The sequence below is a fragment of the Triturus cristatus genome, chromosome 1_2 (genome assembly GCF_964204655.1).
Source record: "Triturus cristatus chromosome 1_2, aTriCri1.1, whole genome shotgun sequence".
NCBI classification, from domain to species: domain Eukaryota; kingdom Metazoa; phylum Chordata; class Amphibia; order Caudata; family Salamandridae; genus Triturus; species Triturus cristatus.
Window position 1 is genome coordinate 153,311,035 of NC_140580.1, and position 21,231 is coordinate 153,332,265.

A 21,231-nucleotide genomic window follows, 5' to 3' on the forward strand; every position below is an offset into this window, starting at 1 on the left:
TGTTTGTTTGTTTGCCCTAAGTTAGCAGGGTATGCTCAGATGTGGGTCCCTTGTTCACTTTGCCACTAGATTCAAGCTAACCTGGCTGATGAGGGGTGTTAGCCCAAAACCGGTCCCAGGATGCTTGTTTACGGTCTAGGGAAGACTTGGCTTGGCAGTTCTGGCTGGACTGTTTGTAATATTTCAAATCAGGTCCCAACACATGATCAAGTTGAAGAAGATATCTTTATTCTTCACAGGAAGATCCTATCCAACAGCATCCCATTAGATCCAACTGCTAGCTCCAACTGCTAACCAAACCCCAGCCCCCCAACATTCTCAGAACATAGGTATGTCACTCTTGACAACAACACCACTATGTCATACATAGCAATTACCATGTGTTGGAAATACTCCACTCCCACACCGGAAAGGGTTGGTGGTAACGGGGTCTTTCCAGGACATACAGTGGTAGCTTGGCTCGAGTGGTCAGGAATCAGGCACCGTGCTAAGCATACGACATACCCATACAATAACCATGCGTGCATCCGTTCCAAAAACGACTCTACACCGTAAAAATTATGAAAATATCTCTGTTTATCTTCTTTTTCTCTTAGTTGCTGATTAGATAACACAATCACAATATACAAAGCTTTCTAAATAGTGCAGGTCAAATAAATACTGGCTTAATGATTCAATAAATAGGGGTGATCATAAATAATTAAGGCATAAATATAAGTGCAATACATACAGGCAATTAAATATTCTGAGGCAATAAATACTGTAAACCAATAAATATTGTGCGACAATAAATACTGTGGAACAATAAATACAGTGAAGCAATAAATAGGTTAAATACAATAAATACAGTGCTCTCAATAAATAATTAAAAGCTGACAGTGACACTTATAGAATCAGATCACATTTGAGATTACTATGGGCTGATTTGGCCCAGGCACAGCTTGTGGTTAGGTGGATGGCTTGAGGGTGTCTACTCCCTGGCTTGGACAAGGCTGAGGCCTAAGCTGAGGTAGATCAAGGGGGGAATACTAGAGATCTGGCTCTCTCACTCTACACAACCCCACTGTATTAGTCTCAGCTCACCCCTGGCACAATCAAGCTGGTTCCAGCACCTCTCTAGCCCCTAGAGTAGTCTCTTAAGATTCCACAGGGCCTTAGGCGCCCTCTATTCCACTTACTGCCCTTTTTCTGAAGCTCCGACGCCGCTGGAGTCGTGTCGACGCCGTGAGGCGGTTCCGGTTCGATGTCGGCGGCCTCGGCACAATGTCAGTTCTTGACGACGCCGGTAGGCGGTTCCGGTTCGATGTCGGCGGCCTCGGCTCGATCTCGACCTCCGATTCGTTGGCGTCGGGCAGTCTTGGCTCGATGTCGACTTCGGGCGGCTCCGGTCCGATGGCGACCTCAGTTTCGATGACGTCGGCCGGCCTTGGCTCGATGTCGACTTCCGGCGGCTCCGGAGTGCGATCCTCACTCCCGACCTCCGGTGCTCCTCTCCTCGGGTTCCGGCGACTCCCGAGTGCGACCTCACTCCCGACCTCCGGTGCTCCTCTCCTCAGGTTCCGGCGACTCCGGAGTGCGATCCTCACTCCCGACCTCCGGCACGCTTCACCTCGGTCTCCGGCGACTCCGGAGGGCGGACTTCACTCCCCCGTCGACGCCGCTCACTCGACCTCGGGTGACTTCCTCCTCGACCTCTGGTACTTCTACGACCTCCGTCGGCGCCCTCTCTCGACCTCTGGCGGCTCCGGGTACGACGTCTGCTTTTCCAGTCAGCGCCGCTTCTCCACCTCGGGCTCCGGGTCTCAGGCTTCTCGACGTCGGACTCCAGGGAAACCAGTATCCAGGTCAGGATCTTGCTGTTCTTGGATTCTAAGGCCTGTTCCTGCTGTCCAGGTCCTTAAGATGGTTTTTCTTGCTTCTTCCCACACAGGGCTCCAGGCTGGGCTCAGTCAGTAGGGACTAGTATCAAGGGTGGGTTTATGGACCCCACTCCAGGCACAAGTTTCCACCCCTGCTGCCTCACTCCTTCCTCCTTCAGGTTTCTGCTGCTCTCCCTTCACCAGTCAGGTGCCAACTGCCAGCTCCAACTGCCAACTCTCTGTCTTAGCTTCCCAACATTCTAAACCGCCTCCAACTGTCACAGGGCTCCAGAATGTTGCAGAAGGTTCTAGTAGGTTCCAGTGGGTTCTGATGATGTCACAGGTGGCCACCATTTTGTGCTCCAGGCCCTCAGACAGAAGTTCCAGGGGTAGATAAAATGGCTCCCTGAATCTGCATCAACACTAAAAAGTCTGGTGGTTCCCAAAAAGGAAAAATTCTAACAGGGTTTGAGGCAAAAGTGGGACAAAATAAATAATGATGAGGAGGGACCACCCAAAGGGCTGACAGGTCTAACACGCGTCCCCCCCAGCTGAAAGTGGGGCGAGCTACCCAACCCCTTGGGAGTTCTCATCACTAAGGCGGAAATACCTTGAGAGACCGTCTGCATTGGCGTGGTCCACTCCAGGCCGATGTTCCACCTGAAAGTCCATTCCCTGTAGGGAAATAGACCACCTCAACAACTTGGGATTCTCCCCCTTCATCTGCATCAGCCAACGAAGGGGTCTGTGGTCGGTCTGAACCAGGAAGTGCGAGCCAAACAGGTATGGCCGCAACTTCTTCAGAGCCCATACCACTGCAAAGGCTTCACGCTCTATTGCACTCCACTTCTGTTCCCTGGGAAGTAGTCTCCGGGATAGGAAGACCACGGGTTGATCCAGACCCTCTTCATTGAGTTGCGATAACACTGCCCCAATGCCATGTTCTGATGCATCTGTCTGGACAATGAACTCCTTGGAAAAGTCTGGGGCCCTTAAGACCGGGGCATCGCACATGGCTTTCTTCAATCTCACAAAGGCCTGCTGACAAGCCTCCGTCCAGACTACCCGTCGAGGTTGTTTCTTGGACGTGAGCTCCGTGAGGGGGGCTACGATGGTACCGTACCCCTTCACGAAGCGGCGGTAATATCCCGTGAGGCCCAGAAAAGCTCGGACCTCAGTCTGTGTCTTGGGGGGTTCCCAGGCCATGATGGCCTCGATCTTCGCCTGGAGGGGTTGCACCGCTCCCCTACCCACCAAGTGTCCAAGGTACACTACCGACCCCTGCCCGATCTGGCACTTGCTGGCCTTGATCGTCAATCCAGCTTGTCTCAGGGCCTGGAGAACAGCTTGCAGGTGACGCAAGTGATCCTCCCAGCTGTTACTGAAGACGGCTATGTCATCCAGATAAGCAGCAGAGAAACTCTCCATTCCGGTGAGGATCTGGTTTACCAGGCGCTGAAACGTGGCAGGTGTGTTCTTAAGCCCAAAGGGCATCACACAAAACTGGTAGTGGCCATTGGGCGTGGAGAAGGCTGACCTTTCCCTTGCTCCATCAGTCAAAGAGATCTGCCAGTACCCAGAAGTAAGGTCAAAGGTACTTAGATATTGGGCAGCTCCCAGCCGGTCAATTAATTCATCCGCCCTAGGGATCGGATGAGCATCAGTTTTGGTCACTGAATTCAGTCCCCGGTAGTCCACACAGAACCTCAGTTCCGGTTGGGCACCCGGTGGTGCAGCTTTTGGTACTAACACCACCGGACTGGACCAGGGGCTGCTAGAAGGTTCGATCACTCCTAGCTCCAGCATCTTAGTGACTTCACTATGAATGCTGGCCTTCACCTTGTCTGACATCCGGTAGATCTTGGACTTCACAGGTGGACTGTCTCCTGTGTCCACGTCATGGACGCACAGGTGAGTCCTACCCGGGACAAGGGAGAACAAGGAAGAGTACTGCCCCAGGACCTGGCGACAGTCCTCCTGCTGTTCCGGAGTTAGAGATGGGGAGAGAATCACTCCCTCCACCGACCCATCCTTCTCTTGAGACGCAAACAAATCAGGGAGAGGCTCGCTTTCCACGTCCTCTCCTCCGTCAGTCACCATCATCAAGATGACTTCGGGCCTCTCGTGGTGGGGTTTGAGGCGGTTGGCATGCAGCACCCGCAGGGGCTGACGAGGGGTCTTCAGGTCCACCAAGTAGGTAGCCTTACCCTTCTTCTCCAACACCTCAAAGGGTCCTGACCAGCGATCCTGGAGGGCGCTAAGCTCTCCTGGTTCGATCACCCACACCTTCTGGCCAGGCTCCAACTCCACCGGGTGAGCATTGTGGTCATACCACGCTTTCATCACTGCTTGGCTGGCTTCCAAGTTGTCAGAAGCTTGCTTCCACAACTTAGCCATTTGGCTCCGGAAAGCCAGCATGTAGCTCACCACGTCCTGGGGAAGCTTTCTGGGAGTTCTTTCCCATCCGTCTCTCACCAGGTTGAGAGGTCCATGTACAGGGTGCCCATACAGAAGCTGGAAGGGGCTGAAGCCCACTCCCTTCTGTGGCACTTCCCTGTAAGAAAAGAGTAAACAGGGCAGGAGGACGTCCCATTTCCTCCGCAGGCTTTCAGGCAGACTTCTGATCATGCCCTTCAAGGTTTTGTTAAACCTCTCCACCAGACCATTGGTCTGGGGGTGGTAAGGAGTGGTGAACCGGTAGGTCACTCCACACTCCTTCCACATGGCCCGCATGTACGCTGACATGAAGTTGGTCCCCCTGTCGGACACAACTTCCTTGGGAAAACCCACTCGGGTAAAGATTCCCATCAGGGCCCTAGCCACAACAGGTGCTGTTATGGTCCTCAGAGGTATTGCCTCTGGGTACCGTGTGGCATGATCCACCAAAACCAGGATAAACCTGTGACCAGCTGACGTTGGCGGATCTAACGGACCCACAATGTCGATGCCCACCCTTTCAAAGGGGGTGCTAACGACAGGAAGTGGTTCCAGGGGAGCTTTCAGCTTCACCCCTGTTTTCCCACTGGCTTGGCAAGACACACATGTCCGGCAGTAGGTATCGGACGACACTTTCATTTGAGGCCAATAAAAGTGTGGGACAAGACGGGCGAAGGTCTTGTCTTGCCCCAAGTGTCCTGCCAATGGGATCTCGTGAGCCAACTCCAGAAGGAAGGCTCGATAACGTTGAGGGACTACCAAGGCTCGTGACGATCCATGTAGGGGTGCCTTGGGTTCACTGTAGAGGAGGCCATCCTCCCAGTAAACACTGTAGTTCCCTTCAACGTTCCCTGCTGCCTGGGCTTCGGCCTGTCGCCTCAGCCCCTCAAGGGTAGGGCACTCCCTCTGGCCCTGGCAGAATTCCTCCCTGGACGGGCCTCCCTCCACGTGCCACTCGGCCGGGATGGGTAGGTCCTCCAGTTTGGTAACGTCCCCCACCGCAGACTCCTGGTCCACCACCTCCGGTGGCCTATCCGTCCTACGGGGTGTGGACGCCGAGGCAGGCTCCTCCTGTCCTCGGTTCTTCCCTTGACTGGCAGCTGGCTGGGCCTTTGTTCCAGGCTCCAGCCGAAACGAACTCCCTCTCCGGGTAGTCGCGGACCTTGTGCTCACACAGGCCCAGTCAGGTGTACCCAGCATCTCAGTATGAGTCCGGTATTCCACCTCCTTCCAAGCGTTGTGCTCCATGTCATTCCCCAGTAGACAATCGACTGGCACGGCAGGGCTTACGGCAACTCGAAGTGAACCTGCAACCCCCCCCCATTCAAAGGGAACCTCGGCCACTGGATAGTGACCTGTTCTGCCGTCAGCCATCGCGGCTGGGTGGAGTACATCGGGAATTACCTGCTCTGGAGACACCAGTTGACTACGTACCATAGTCATACTGGCTCCTGTGTCTCTCAGAGCCTCCCCTCTTTGGCCGTTGATGGTGACCCACTGCCCATACTTTACGGTATTTGCGGGCACCTGGATCTTAGGAACCATCTCCCGTTCTCCCAGGGACACTAAAGTGACACCCGCCCACTCCCTTCCCTTAGTTAAGGGCATCTCCTCCCCGAGCACTACACTAGCTACTCCGGGGGTCTTTCCTCCAATGGGAGGGGGTGGTCGTTTCAGGCACTTCGGATCTCCCTTATAGTGTCCAACGCCACCGCACTCGTAGCAATGGACAACCCTTGGCTGCTGACTCTGGCCAGGATTAGGGTTTCTGGGTGGGTTAGCCCTAGGGGTGAATCCTGTTCCCTTTCCTTGGAAATTATTTTGGGGGCCTTTGGAGAACTCCTTTTTCTTTTCCCCTCCCTCTTTCTTCTGGGGGGCGCCCTGTCCGGCCTTTTGAGTATCCCCTCCAGTCCCCCTTGTGGACACCCGGGTACTAGCCCAAATGTCCGCCTCCTCAGCAAGCTTCCGGGGACTGGTCAGCTTGCTATCCACCAGGTATTGACGCAGTTCAGGGAAACATTTCTCGAGCAGGTGTTCCTTCAGTACTAGATCAAACAACCCCTCGTAGTTCCTCACTTCACTGCCCTGAATCCAACCCTCTAGTGCCTTCTTTGCATAGTCCAGGAAGTCCACCCAATTCTGTGTGCCCAGTTTGTGACTACCCCTGAACTTCTGTCTGTACTTTTCGGGTGTTAGTCCAAACTTTCTTATGAGCGCCAGTTTCATGGTGGGGTAGTGGGTCTGCTCATCCTCCTCGAGGGCCAATAATGCATCCCTACCAGCTGGAGGCATGTACTTGTACAATCCCCCTCCCCAGTACTTCTCTGGAACCCCATGGGCCCTTAACAAGACCTCATAGGCCGCTAGCCACTTGGCGATATCGTCACCCACCCCATAGCTAGCTACTATGTCCTTTGGCAGGTAGGGTTTGGGTTCCCTGGTGTACTCTCGTTCTTCGCTGCCACCGTTAGGTACAGGGTGTGCCCCGATTCTCAGGATCTGAAGATCTATCTCTTTCAGCCTTATCTCATGAGCCATCCTCTGTTCCTCCTTCTCTTTCTCCAGCCTTGCTAAGTCCCATGTGAGCTGTCTTTTCTCCCTCCGGTCTGTTAACTCCACTTCAGACAAGCCACCGCTAGAGGCACTGCTGCCCTTCCTGGAAAGTGTCCTGGGCCCCGCTAACAGGTTCCCCACCTCAGGTTGGTACAAACCAGCTCCCTCACTGTCGGGCTCTCTATCCCTGTCCTCCTCCTCAGCCTTGCTTTCTCGTCGTGCCTCCCCCCAAGCCCTTAAGCTGGTTTGGAGTGCACCCTTCTTTGCTCCTGGGGGACAATACACCCCCTCCCGCTGACAAAACTCTCTGAGTTGGGCCACAGTGTACGTTTCTAAATTCTCCAGTACAAACTCCATCTTGCCCACTCAGGTCAGAGGACAGTTATTTGCAGTAACTATGCAGGGGGGTACCTTATATAATACCTCCTCCCACCACCAGAGTAAATTTGGAAAAAACAAAAACCCACAATTAGGAAGGCCGCTTTGAGAAAACTCCCGGTGTAGGCCTATGGACTACCCACAGTTATTGCTGAGTATACGTAGGCACAGCTCTATCCCACCATTGAACACCAATTAATGTTGGAAATACTCCACTCCCACACCGGAAAGGGTTGGTGGTAACGGGGTCTTTCCAGGACATACAGTGGTAGCTTGGCTCGAGTGGTCAGGAATCAGGCACCGTGCTAAGCATACGACATACCCATACAATAACCATGCGTGCATCCGTTCCAAAAACGACTCTACACCGTAAAAATTATGAAAATATCTCTGTTTATCTTCTTTTTCTCTTAGTTGCTGATTAGATAAATAATAACACAATCACAATATACAAAGCTTTCTAAATAGTGCAGGTCAAATAAATACTGGCTTAATGATTCAATAAATAGGGGTGATCATAAATAATTAAGGCATAAATATAAGTGCAATACATACAGGCAATTAAATATTCTGAGGCAATAAATACGGTAAACCAATAAATATTGTGCGACAATAAATACTGTGGAACAATAAATACAGTGAAGCAATAAATAGGTTAAATACAATAAATACAGTGCTCTCAATAAATAATTAAAAGCTGACAGTGACACTTATAGAATCAGATCACATTTGAGATTACTATGGGCTGATTTGGCCCAGGCACAGCTTGTGGTTAGGTGGATGGCTTGAGGGTGTCTACTCCCTGGCTTGGACAAGGCTGAGGCCTAAGCTGAGGTAGATCAAGGGGGGAATACTAGAGATCTGGCTCTCTCACTCTACACAACCCCACTGTATTAGTCTCAGCTCACCCCTGGCACAATCAAGCTGGTTCCAGCACCTCTCTAGCCCCTAGAGTAGTCTCTTAAGATTCCACAGGGCCTTAGGCGCCCTCTATTCCACTTACTGCCCTTTTTCTGAAGCTCCGACGCCGCTGGAGTCGTGTCGACGCCGTGAGGCGGTTCCGGTTCGATGTCGGCGGCCTCGGCACAATGTCAGTTCTTGACGACGCCGGTAGGCGGTTCCGGTTCGATGTCGGCGGCCTCGGCTCGATCTCGACCTCCGATTCGTTGGCGTCGGGCAGTCTTGGCTCGATGTCGACTTCGGGCGGCTCCGGTCCGATGGCGACCTCAGTTTTGATGACGTCGGCCGGCCTTGGCTCGATGTCGACTTCCGGCGGCTCCGGAGTGCGATCCTCACTCCCGACCTCCGGTGCTCCTCTCCTCGGGTTCCGGCGACTCCGGAGTGCGACCTCACTCCCGACCTCCGGTGCTCCTCTCCTCAGGTTCCGGCGACTCCGGAGTGCGATCCTCACTCCCGACCTCCGGCACGCTTCACCTCGGTCTACGGCGACTCCGGAGGGCGGACTTCACTCCCCCGTCGACGCCGCTCACTCGACCTCGGGTGACTTCCTCCTCGACCTCTGGTACTTCTACGACCTCCGTCGGCGCCCTCTCTCGACCTCTGGCGGCTCCGGGTACGACGTCTGCTTTTCCAGTCAGCGCCGCTTCTCCACCTCGGGCTCCGGGTCTCAGGCTTCTCGACGTCGGACTCCAGGGAAACCAGTATCCAGGTCAGGATCTTGCTGTTCTTGGATTCTAAGGCCTGTTCCTGCTGTCCAGGTCCTTAAGATGGTTTTTCTTGCTTCTTCCCACACAGGGCTCCAGGCTGGGCTCAGTCAGTAGGGACTAGTATCAAGGGTGGGTTTATGGACCCCACTCCAGGCACAAGTTTCCACCCCTGCTGCCTCACTCCTTCCTCCTTCAGGTTTCTGCTGCTCTCCCTTCACCAGTCAGGTGCCAACTGCCAGCTCCAACTGCCAACTCTCTGTCTTAGCTTCCCAACATTCTAAACCGCCTCCAACTGTCACAGGGCTCCAGAATGTTGCAGAAGGTTCTAGTAGGTTCCAGTGGGTTCTGATGATGTCACAGGTGGCCACCATTTTGTGCTCCAGGCCCTCAAACAGAAGTTCCAGGGGTAGATAAAATGGCTCCCTGAATCTGCATCAACACTAAAAAGTCTGGTGGTTCCCAAAAAGGAAAAATTCTAACAGGGTTTGAGGCAAAAGTGGGACAAAATAAATAATGATGAGGAGGGACCACCCAAAGGGCTGACAGGTCTAACACCATGGAAATGGAAGATGCCACACATCTCCCTTCCTTATAAACAACATATACAACAATACAAAAAAAAAACACATTACAGAACATAATCCTTTAAATAATTTGGCTGTGAAGAATACCTCACAGAACGTCGTAAACCCACCACCGGATTAATCAAACTCTTCGTCAAAGATTCCTCATTTAAGGTTCTGTGAACCTCACTCCCAACCATTTTGCCATGTCCATCTTTTAGAACGACCACTCTGTTCAAATTCCAAACCCGGTGGTCTTGAGTCTTGATTGCATTCCTAAAAACTTTGATAACAGTCATAGGGTTAAAATATTTCAGATTTGCATTTCCACTTTGTCCAGGTTTCTTAATCGCTACTAAGTCACCAACTTTTACCTTTAAACACTTGACACATTTCCTACTGTCAAAATTACTCTTCCTTTTACTGAGCTCACCATCTTCCTTTACCTTCAGTTCATCCTCATCACACACATCCACTCTACCCTTGCTCACACTGTACTTATTAACCCAACACGGCTCCAAATATGTGTTAGGAATTCTCCTTCGAAACAGAAAAAATTGAGTTTTCCCTGTGGTTGAATGAGGAGTTCTCCTATATTCCTCAATTTTCTTAAGAACTTCACCCTTCCAATCCAAAGTTAAAGCTTTAGCAAGAGTGATGGTTTCTTTCAACACTCTGTTAAACCTTTCTACCATCCCGTTAGCCTCGGGATGATATAAAGCACATTTCTTATACAAAATCCCACAAGAACTTAAAAACTCTTCCATTTCTTTTGATACAAACTGTACACCATTGTCCGATAAAATCGATTTAGGCAAACCCTCTCTAGCAAACAAAGTTTTCAAACACTTAATGACATTCGTAGAGTCAATGTTAGTTAAAAAAAAAACTCAGGCCAACGAGAGTACATATCAATAATGACTAAGAGATACATCTGAGAACCCGACATGTTAATTGGTCCTAATATATCCACAGAAATATCATCCCATGGAGACTTGGGTCGAGACCTAATAACCATGGGCTGCACCCTAGGTGCCTCTGATTTTTCACTTACATTCCACAACACACAGTCACGTATTTGCCTCTCAATGAACTTGTCCATTCCTGGCCACCAGTACGATGAACGCAGCCTTTCCTTTGTCTTAGTAATACCAGGATGGCTCACATGACCCAAATTTACCAACTCCTTTCTAAGTTTCTCTGGAGGAACCAATCTCGTGCCCCTGAACAATAACCCATCATCCACAGCAAGTTCATCCCTCACGTACCAAAAAGGTTTAGACCCATCCGAACCACATTTCGCACTCACCCAGTTAGTCTGAATCAAATTCATCACCTCTTTGAGAGTATCATCTCCTGCAACCTCATCAGCCCACTTCTCTTGAGAAATATGACTAAGTTCCACCACACAGACCAAATCATCACAATCATCAACATCACTACCATCACTACACTCCTCAGACACCAATCTTGAAAACACATCCGCAACAACATTATCCACACCAGGAATATACTTAATTGAAAAAGAGTATTCCTGGAGACCAATGATCCATTTAGTAATTCTGCTCGAAATCAAATCCAATACTTTGTTCTCAAAAATTTCCACTAAAGGCTTATGGTCTGTTCTAACTTCAAAATTTACACCCCACAGAAATTTTCTTAATTTCTTTATAGCCCAAAAAATCGCTACAGACTCACGCTCAACTACAGAATACCTGGTTTCAGGATCCTTCAAGCCACGTGAAAGAAACATAATAGTCTTCATTCCACCAGGGCTCATTTGTTGCAACACAGCACCAAGCCCTTTTTCACTTGCATCAGTTGTCAAAATAGACTTAAATTAGTATCAAAACTCTGCAAAACCGGTACAGCCGCTAACCTCTCTTTAATCCCCACAAATTCTTCCTGACAACCACTAGACCACACAAAATTAGTTCCTTTCTTAAGAAGAAGTCTCATGTTAGAAGTTAATTCAGAGAATCCTTTAATAAACTTTGCATAATACTCTATCATGCCAAGAAAACTCATTAGTTCATCCCTAGAGCTAAGTGCCGACAACTTCCGAATTGAACTAACCAAATCTTCCTTAGGTCTGACACCCTTGCCAGAAATGTTATGTCCAAGATAATTCAACGAGTCTGTTCTAAACTTACACTTTTCAATCTTTATCGTCAAGTTCCCATCACTCAACCTTAAAAGAATCTCTTTTAACCGTGAATCATGTTGCTCCATGTCATTACCAAACACCAGAATATCATCTTGATAAATGCACACTCCTTCAATGCCTTTAAGCAAACTTTCCATAACCCTTTGAAAAACTGAGGCCGCAGAGACCAATCCAAACGGCATCCTTATGAAACGAAACGTTCCAAAAGGCGTAATAAAAGCTGTAAGATCTCTGCAAGAGGGTTCAAGTTCAATTTGGTGGTACGCTGACGTTAGATCGATCGTACTAAAAACCTTAGCTTCCCCCAATAACGAGAGTAACTCACTGATATTGGGTAAAGGATATCTGTCCACAACTACATTCTTATTCAGTTGTCGCAAATCTATACATAAACGCAAATCTCCATTGGCCTTCCTTGCAGCGACCACCGGAGAAAGCCATTCAGTTCCTTCCACCTCCTCAATGATACCATTTCTTTTTAACTTCTCCAATTCCTTCATCATCTCATCCTTGACAGACAAAGGTACACCCCTAACTTTACAGGACAGGGGTATGGAATTTATTTTTAGCTTAATCCTATGTTGATAACCTTTCAAATACCCTAAGCCATCATTAAACACCTTTGGAAACTCCATCCTCAACATCCTGGTGAAATCACTATCACAAGATTTACTGACAACACACACCTGGTCTTTAAACAAAATTTGCGGTACAGCATTAGGATCTAAGTAAACACCAAGCTCACCCTGATGAAACCAACTTATCAAACTGTCACCCTTTTTCGACACATACACCTTCCCTGAAGGCATCCTGTCTCTATACTCAATCATTCCCCAGAAATAACCATGCAACTTTATCGTCTCACCTCCGTAAGCCACTGGAGATATGTCAGGCTTCAACAACTTCACCTTTTGTCTCAACTTATTCCAATAAAATTCATTTGACACAATCGTAATTTTAGCACCAGAGTCAAATAAGACGCGGGTGGGAATACCATCAACTAGAATTTCATCATACGGACAAGACCTCTTATTGATAGGGCAACTTATTTGTGAAATGATTTGTCCACACTCATATTCCTCATAACTTTTTTGTGAACCCTCACCCTCACAGACATCAATTCTTTTTACCCTAGGAAAAGGTTTAGTTTTACAGACCGATGAATAATGTCCTTTTTTTACATTTGCTACAGATGTTATTTAAAGCAGGGCATTTACGATCATTCGCTAGATGACCTGATTTATCGCACCTAAAACATTTCAACGAGGAAGTAGAGCTAGACATCCTACCTTTGTTATTAACACATTTCTCCCTATCATCTGTTTTGTAAGAATCTTTCTTTTCATTCACACTTTGTACTTTGGAGTCAGTTGTCTGATCCTTGTTAATAATAGCAACACATTTCAATGAGTGTTCAATTCTTTTTGCCACAGCTATAACCTCATCCAAATTAGGCTCATCCCTAAGCCAAAGTTCTTCTCTAACTTTGTCCATGTTACAGCCTAACATGAATTGGTCACGCAAGTGCTCATCAACTAAACCCTCAAATTTGCAAGAAGAAGCTAACTTCCTCAAATCAGTTAAATAACTTTCCACAGTTTCTTCATAATGTTGCATTCTTTTCCCCAAATGATACCTCTCCAAAATAGTACTTATTTTAGGTAGATAGTGTTTATCTAATTTACATATGCAAATTTCGTAATCATTTAACCCTCGTGCTTCTATGGTAGACAGTTCGGGTAGGTGATCAAAAACGTCTTGCCCTTCTGACCCCAAACAATGAAGCAACAACGAGGTCTTCCTTTCTGCACCTAAAGATGAGCCACATACCCTCGCATATCTTTCAAAAACTTTTTTCCATTTCTTCCATTTTATAGGGGGTTCACCAGGAGAAGCTAAGAAAAATGGGGCAGCAGTGACATTCTGCATTGTTTCGGGTTTCTAAATCAAAACCTGATATCACAACCTCTTATTTTGCTACACTTATTATTATTATTTTTTTTTTAAATCAAGCTGCAAACACTTACGTTGTAAAAAGTGCTCTTGGTATTCTTATAACTTTAGGCACTTATTCCTTGCTGTATAGATACTACTATGTACCCAGCAAAGAACTTCACAAAATAAACCAACAGTATCACCCAGCAACCAAGAGCAAAACACTGTGTTAATAACAACCTGCTAGAGAATGGGAAACAGATTAAACAAAAAAAAATTTCCACATAAAAGTAAGCGTGTGCATCGCTGAAGAAACACGCAATGCACAAATTTAGTAATTGAAGGATGAGAGTGAGCGCCGCTATGACCTGTATCCTGAAATAAATGTTGAGCGGAGTTACAGAATCATTTCCACATGACCACCGCTAAACAGGTAATTCCGGAGCAGTTACATTAACCAACAGTCGGTCCGCCACGCTTCTTGAATCAAGGCCACGAACAAAGTCACGCCAGCCACCGCTAAGCCGCGCTCCCTGAATATCCTTTAAGAGAGACTCTACGTCGTAGCTAGGCAACCACAACGCTCAGCCGCTCCTCCTGAATACAATCCTTGCAAAGAGTCTCAGCGTCGTAGCTAGGCAACGACCTCAACACAAGTAATCACGCACAACCACGTAGTGATGAGGCATGCGCAGCGCGTTTCTAAGAACCTTCTTGTCAGGCATAGACGCAACAGGGAACTGGAACATCGTGTGCACAGTGAGTTCTTTCTTTGTTTGTTTTCAAAAGAATTTCCGATTGCACCTTGATAAACTGGTAACATGTGATACGTCAAACTTCAAAGGTTTCACGCAACATAGCGAAAATGTGTAAAACGTGAAATTCTTGAGTAGCGAGATGAAAACCCCCCTTTTTTTTTTCCCGAGTGACGGTTCTCCGGCAGTACACTTAAATTAGCAGCACACACCGAAGGCTCCCAACTCACACACCAGCCAACATAAGTGAGCGCTGTGTGTCGAAAGCTGCTAGCTCCCAATATTCGCGTAAATAGCGAACACCAAAGTCACCAAGAAACAGCTGCCGCTTTACTCACACCACTTCCTTTGATGATGACGCGTGTTAGGATCTTCCTCTTGACAAAGGCTGCCGACTACGCCAGTGTAATATTTCAAATCAGGTCCCAACACATGATCAAGTTGAAGAAGATATATTTATTCTTCACAGGAAGATCCTATCCAACAGCATCCCATTAGATCCAACTGCTAGCTCCAACTGCTAACCAAACTCCAGCCCCCCAACATTCTTAGAACATAGGTATGTTACGCTTGACAACAACACCACTATGTCATACATAGCAACTACCATGGAAATGGAAGATGCCACACTGTTCCCATGAGGCACAGGGTCAAGACTGATTTTCATATGGCTGGGTCGAAACTTGGGTGGGGAACTGAGCTAAAGAACGAAGATGGATTCAACCCAGGACTGTGACTGGGGTGAGTGTCTGAAAAGTTTCAGCGCTCCGTCCATCATCTCCTTGTGTTTGCCATATACAACAATCCCTTTCACATTTGCTCCATTTTCTATGATGAATTCTCTATTTCCTGAACTTCTCATCTACCTGTTCCTGAAAATTTCTTTCTTTCACTTCTTTCCAGTATCTAATAATTGAACTCTTCTCGCATTATATTCTTTAATAACAAACTCATGTTCCACATCACTCAATTTACACACAAACTAACTTTTAGTCAAGTTAGATTTCAAATTAGTTTGAACATGCATAATTAAAAAAAAAATCATGTCCACTTTATTTCGATTACGAAAGTAGCCATAAAACATATGACAGATATACATACAGCAATCCATTACATTGAAATTGATTACAAAAAGAAATAAAAATACCAGGTGATACACATCCCTATTCAGAGACAGGCAGCAAACACTGCCACAGAGTACTATAGTCATAACGTACCAGGCTGATTCAGTCCACAATAGATCCTTCTTTCTAACATATTAGGTAGAAGAAAAGGGCATATTTCTTTCTCTCCTACATATGAATTAGTTAAAAATAAAGTGCAAATATCAGATAACATAAAATCACATGCGACCAGGGTAAAATGCCACTATAACATGAAGTTAAGAAAAAAACCAAATGAATAGAAAACCACATAGTCAACCAAATATCTTTTTGTTAAAAATCAAAAGTCACTGCAGATCCCTCAATTAGTTAGATATTACAACTCACCCAAAAAGTACTGTCCCATTAAAACATCAATAATGTCCTTCTTCTAATTGCTCATTTTCAAAATGAGTACATATTGACACAGTTAGATGGAGAATCAATTTGCTGCAAATATACCATGGCTAATCAAGAATCTTTGATGCCCTGCTCTTGATGCCCTGCTCTTGATAATGGGAATTAAAAACCTTTTGGTGAGATCAAAATAAAATTTACAGAAGTGAAATGCAACAAACCTTGTTGGAAGGAATTGTCACATGGGCATATCAATACTTTGGAATTCTCAAATTGGCCGAGGGGGAAGCTAAAGAGCCACATCACGAATCCTAGCCTAAACCTGGTTAGTAATCGTCGGTCCCAGGATTCATCAATCCATTCCAAATATGGTGCTAGGGTTAGCGAACGATGTAGCTCATGCTCCCTAACAGCCGATTTGTTAAGTTCAAGTTCCTCCCTAGGAACTCTCATCCTTGACTTTAATATTATTTTGGCCAAAGCCAAGTCAGTTGTGATATAGTAGTTGGGTTGGTGAAAAGGGTCGGCCTTTTTTCCTAGTCTTGTCAGTTCTGACTTAATATATTTAAACCAGGAGATTTTCAAGACTATCTTGCATGAGAAGCTATTGTTAATAATCTCTCTATTTAGTGAAGCATGTGGGTTTGCCCAAATCGAGCACTACAGGATAAGGGGGCCAACTTCAAAATATCTTTAGCATAATCCATCCCAAGCTCCTGATGAATAATGTGACTAGACCATGCAGGTGGAACACCCAGGACTCGCCGAACACCCTATTTTGCTCTCCTTGAAGGGGACGTGTTAGAATATCCCTAGACTTCTGAACCTTATGTAAGGACTGTGAGGCATTTTCTCCTATAGACCTCCAGGAGGGAAACTACAGGTGTTTTCCCAATGTGGTTAGCCAAAATAAAGATATACCCCACCGAGCTGGAAAATGTCTGACACACAGTTTCCCCTTGCATCCACGACTAATCCCAAGTATAAAAAGTCCTGGGTCAGTACAACAGGGTGGCCTTGTAAAAATATGCCCAACATCTTGTGTTGTCGAGGCTTGTATGCATAAACAGTCTCAAATGGTTAGAAAGAGGTTTCAGAGTCTCAGCTTTAGGAAGATCTTCCAAAGAAAATTTGACTTTACTGAGGTAAGGCACCTGGAACATTCAATCAATGCTGACAAAAGTATTACACAATAGAGAATACGTCACAGGAAGCTGCAGATATCCTGCCCCCTCTGAAAACAATGCAGGTAAAAAGGTACATGCATAACAATTATGTATTTACTTGATTTTAGAGTATTCCACTAACAAACTAATATGTGTTATCTTTATAATTTCCAATAGACCTATCTTTATGTGTTAATCTCATGTCTACTATAGTGTTGTGACCAGTGGTTAATTCACTGTCCTCTACTTGTGATGAAGCATATCCAACTGGCAAAATTAAGCATAACAGTAGACTAGCTAATATTATAATTATTATGATCAATAAAAGTTTGCTCAAACTTTTACAGCACCTTTGCTTGTTGGTTGCCATACTGCTCCTACAACAATATGCAAAAAAACTATTATTAAATCTAAGGTACAAAATCAGACTCAAAACTAAAATCATTTTTTGTTAAGTTCAGTTTAAGACTCAGTTCGTATATGTTTAAAATGAATCCAGTAAAGGAAACCTAATATCTACGACCGGATAATTAAGGTACAAAACAAAACAAGCTCTAGCTATTAAATACTATGCACAAAACTCTTGCTTATTAACCAAAACAAGAAATCTATCTTTTTTATTTCTCAATAGGTCATGGTGGTCTTCTTTAAAAACAAACTTCCAATTTATCAGATCATAAACTTTCACACCTGCCAAATAAGGACCATTCAGAAGCAGCATACGTTTTGTTCAGCATTCTTACTCTTGTTGATCATTTGACTTCAGGCTGTTCACTTTCACTGTCAACAGAGTCTTGTTCAGCTTGCTGTGCTTTCTCTCTGATTGTCTCTGGATTTTGGACTTTCTGTAGTGTTTCTTCCTTTTTCTTCTCTCGTGGTGGCTCTCACCTTCATCCTGTGTCGTGTGGAGCTTCACTACACTTTCTTATACGCTTTTTCGACCTCCCACAATCTCAGACCTTTTATCTCCATGGTGTAAATTTCCATCTTAAGATCTACATATGACTACTACTGTTTCTTCTTCATTTGTTACTTGGTTCTTGTTTTTATCTGGAATCTTTCTTTCAGCTGCAAACCAATTTCCTGTGGAAGATTTTTAAGACTCAACTTGACTGCAGGCAAGATATATGAATGTGCTTCTTTAGAACCACCCAATCCCCAGGCTGGAGAGTGTGGCAAACATCTTCTTTTGATGATGGTGTTGCCAAGTTCACCTGATGAGAGATACAGTGTATGACTCCAGCCAGGCCTTTACAGTATTCTAATACAATGTCAGCACTGAAAGATATAAAGGCAGATCAAGGCATTGAAGGATTTCCCATGTCCCACTCCATCAATATCTCGGGAGGAGAAAGTACTGTCTTTTTATCTGTTGTACTTCTGAGGCTCATAACCACAAGTCGAAGTGCATGTGGCCATTTCAATAATCTCGAGGCACATACCTTTGCCAACTTAAGAGCCATTGACTGACTCTACTACTCCTGATCCTTCTGGTCTGTAACTACAATGGAACATGTGTTGAGTTTGTAAAGTTGCTCATAGCAATTTCATGATTTCACTCTTAAAGTGACTACTTTTATCTGTCCATGAGAAGCCGGCATACCAAATTTAGGGATCAGCTTCCTCAGTGATAATTTGGCCACTGTCATGCTATTGCATTGCATAGTCAAAAAGGTGACAACTCACCTGAAGAATAACCAGACAACTATTCAAATGTATTGAAGGCCATTATAAACTGCCATCTCAACTTAGTCAACCTGAAGTCTCATAAAAGGACTGTTTGACTTTTCTCTGTGACTAAAAGCCATCAGTGCCCTCTTCACTGCATTTACCTTTTGGCAGGTAACATAAAGCTGACACAGACTTTCAGCTACCTTTCTATAGTGTGTGTTCTCAACTTCAATTTACATCCTCTGGTGCCTTGTTCTGGAGCTCCCTAAGCTCACTTAATGTATGAACTCTATTTAACAAGACATAGTTTACATTTTCATTTGCATTGCCATTAATATTATCATTAACAGGGTCATTAATAGTTTTACATTGTTGAACATTTTTGCCCTTGTTCTTTTTCTGTTGAATAGATTGTTACACATTCAAGAGCACAATATTTTGCCACTTATTGGGCACAACAATTGCTCAATGTAGTTATATAATTTCCAGGTTTATGGACAACACATTTTACCGCGAAAATCTATTTAGGTTGCTGAAATGCTTTGAAAAGTTCCAGAATATATGTCCCATTACAGATCGTGGCACCAGAAGAAGTGATAAAACTCTTTTGTGACCACTATTGTCCAATATCGTGATACACACCAAGCCCGTACTGACTCTTAATAAAGATTGTCACACTCAATTCATTGACTAGGCATCATGCTCTTGTTAATGCAATCAGGTCTGCTATTAGTGTTGAGGTTACAATCCACAAATATGATGCTTCCACAATATTCAATATAGTGCAGGCTTCATATGATGCTCGTAATTTTTCTTGATGGTCTCCCAGGTAAGAACCATTCACAAATAGGATCTGATCCACCTGTTTCACCTGTTCAAGTGAAACACCTACTCTATCTGGTTCTGGTTTGGTACACAATTTGGTTACATCAGTGCAATCATGGTTACAATATTATGTTATGTTATGTTAGGTTATGTTATATTAAGTATATTAAGTAATGGTATTTTAAGTGTAGAATGAGGTAATTACCTGTGCAGGGTATCCAGGCACTAGAGCAGAAGTGAGGCGATAAGACCCCGCATGGTCATTCGAATAGCCAGGTCTTTAGTTTCTTGCAGAACTCAGGAAGTGGGAAAGAGGCTCTGATGTGAAGAGGGAGTTTGTTCCTCATTTTGAGTGCTGTGTAAGAAAACATGCACCATCCTGCTGTGCTTTTGCGAATGAAGGGGGTGTGTGTGATTGAGAGTGAGACCGATCCTAGATATCTGACTTGTTTGGAGAATTGTATTCAGCTGCTCATGTATGCTGGTCCACTGTTGTGCAAGGCTTTTTATGTGTGCATGAGAAGTTTGAACTGACTGTGTTTGTGAATGAAGAGCCAGTGGAGCTCTATGAGGTGAGGTGAGATCTTAGTGCAGCTTGGGAGGCGGAGGATGAGTCTTGTGGCAGCATCCTGGATGGCCTGGAGTCTCTTTGTGAACTACTTGGAGATTCCAGCGTAGAGTGCATTGCCATAATAGTGCCATCTAGCCATGAGTGCTTGGTTTCTGGCGTTGTCGCTTGGTGTTGGTCCTAGCTCGGTTGGCCACCAGGTGGCGTCCTATGGGGAGGTCTTATTTCAGAACCCCAGTACTACTGTCTTATCGGAGTTAATTTTCCGGCAGTTGTTCTCAGCCATTCTGCTACCATGGTCATGCAACTGAGAAGTTGGTTCTGGTGGTGTTAATGTTGTCCATTGAAAGGGGTAGGGCTGAGGGACAATCCCTGAGGTACTACACAAACCAGGTTCACAGACTCTGATGTGAAGGGTGGCAGTCGAATTTTTGGAGGTTTTCCCATGAGGAAGGAGCAGGTCCATTTGAGTGCGGGTCTTTGGATGCCAATCTAATGATGTATTCTGATGAGAATGCTGTGGGAAACTTTGTTGAATACTGCAGAGAGGTCGAGCAGGATGAGGGCTGCTGTCTGTCCTAGGTGTAGGATGCACCGTATCAATTTCTCGATTATGGGTTTCATGCGCTCCTCTGCTTCCTCTGTACGCTTGTATTGAGGAGTTTGGGGATATTTTGCATTTGATCTCACTTTATTTTTACTGGCTCAGCAATCTTAATCAACCCAGTCTCTTTACCTATAATATTCCATACCTTCTCGTTCACTGTGTGTCTTGAATCAAGATATAAATCTTTTTTTGTAAGTACTGAGAATAAATGGGCTTTTGACTCTTGTGATTTTACCTTCATCGTGCGTCTGAATTGCCACACCATCTATTGTGCAATAGAGCATGAAGTTCAACTTTCAAAGGAGATGCCTACCTAGTAGATTAACGAGATTTAAAGAATTATAAATTCATGCTTATTCTCTAGTGGGGCAATTTATACGAGGGCATTTGCTGAGACTTGTTTAGAAAGTTCTCTATTGCTAATGAAACAACTTGGATATCTCTTCCATAGAGGAGTAGGTTTGGAACCTCCATGTGGCCAACCATGGAGCGGGTAGCAGGTGTATCAATCAAAAATGATACTGGGTGTCCATACACCTCCCAATCTACATAGGGGACACTCTGGTCTGCCTTTAGGACTGC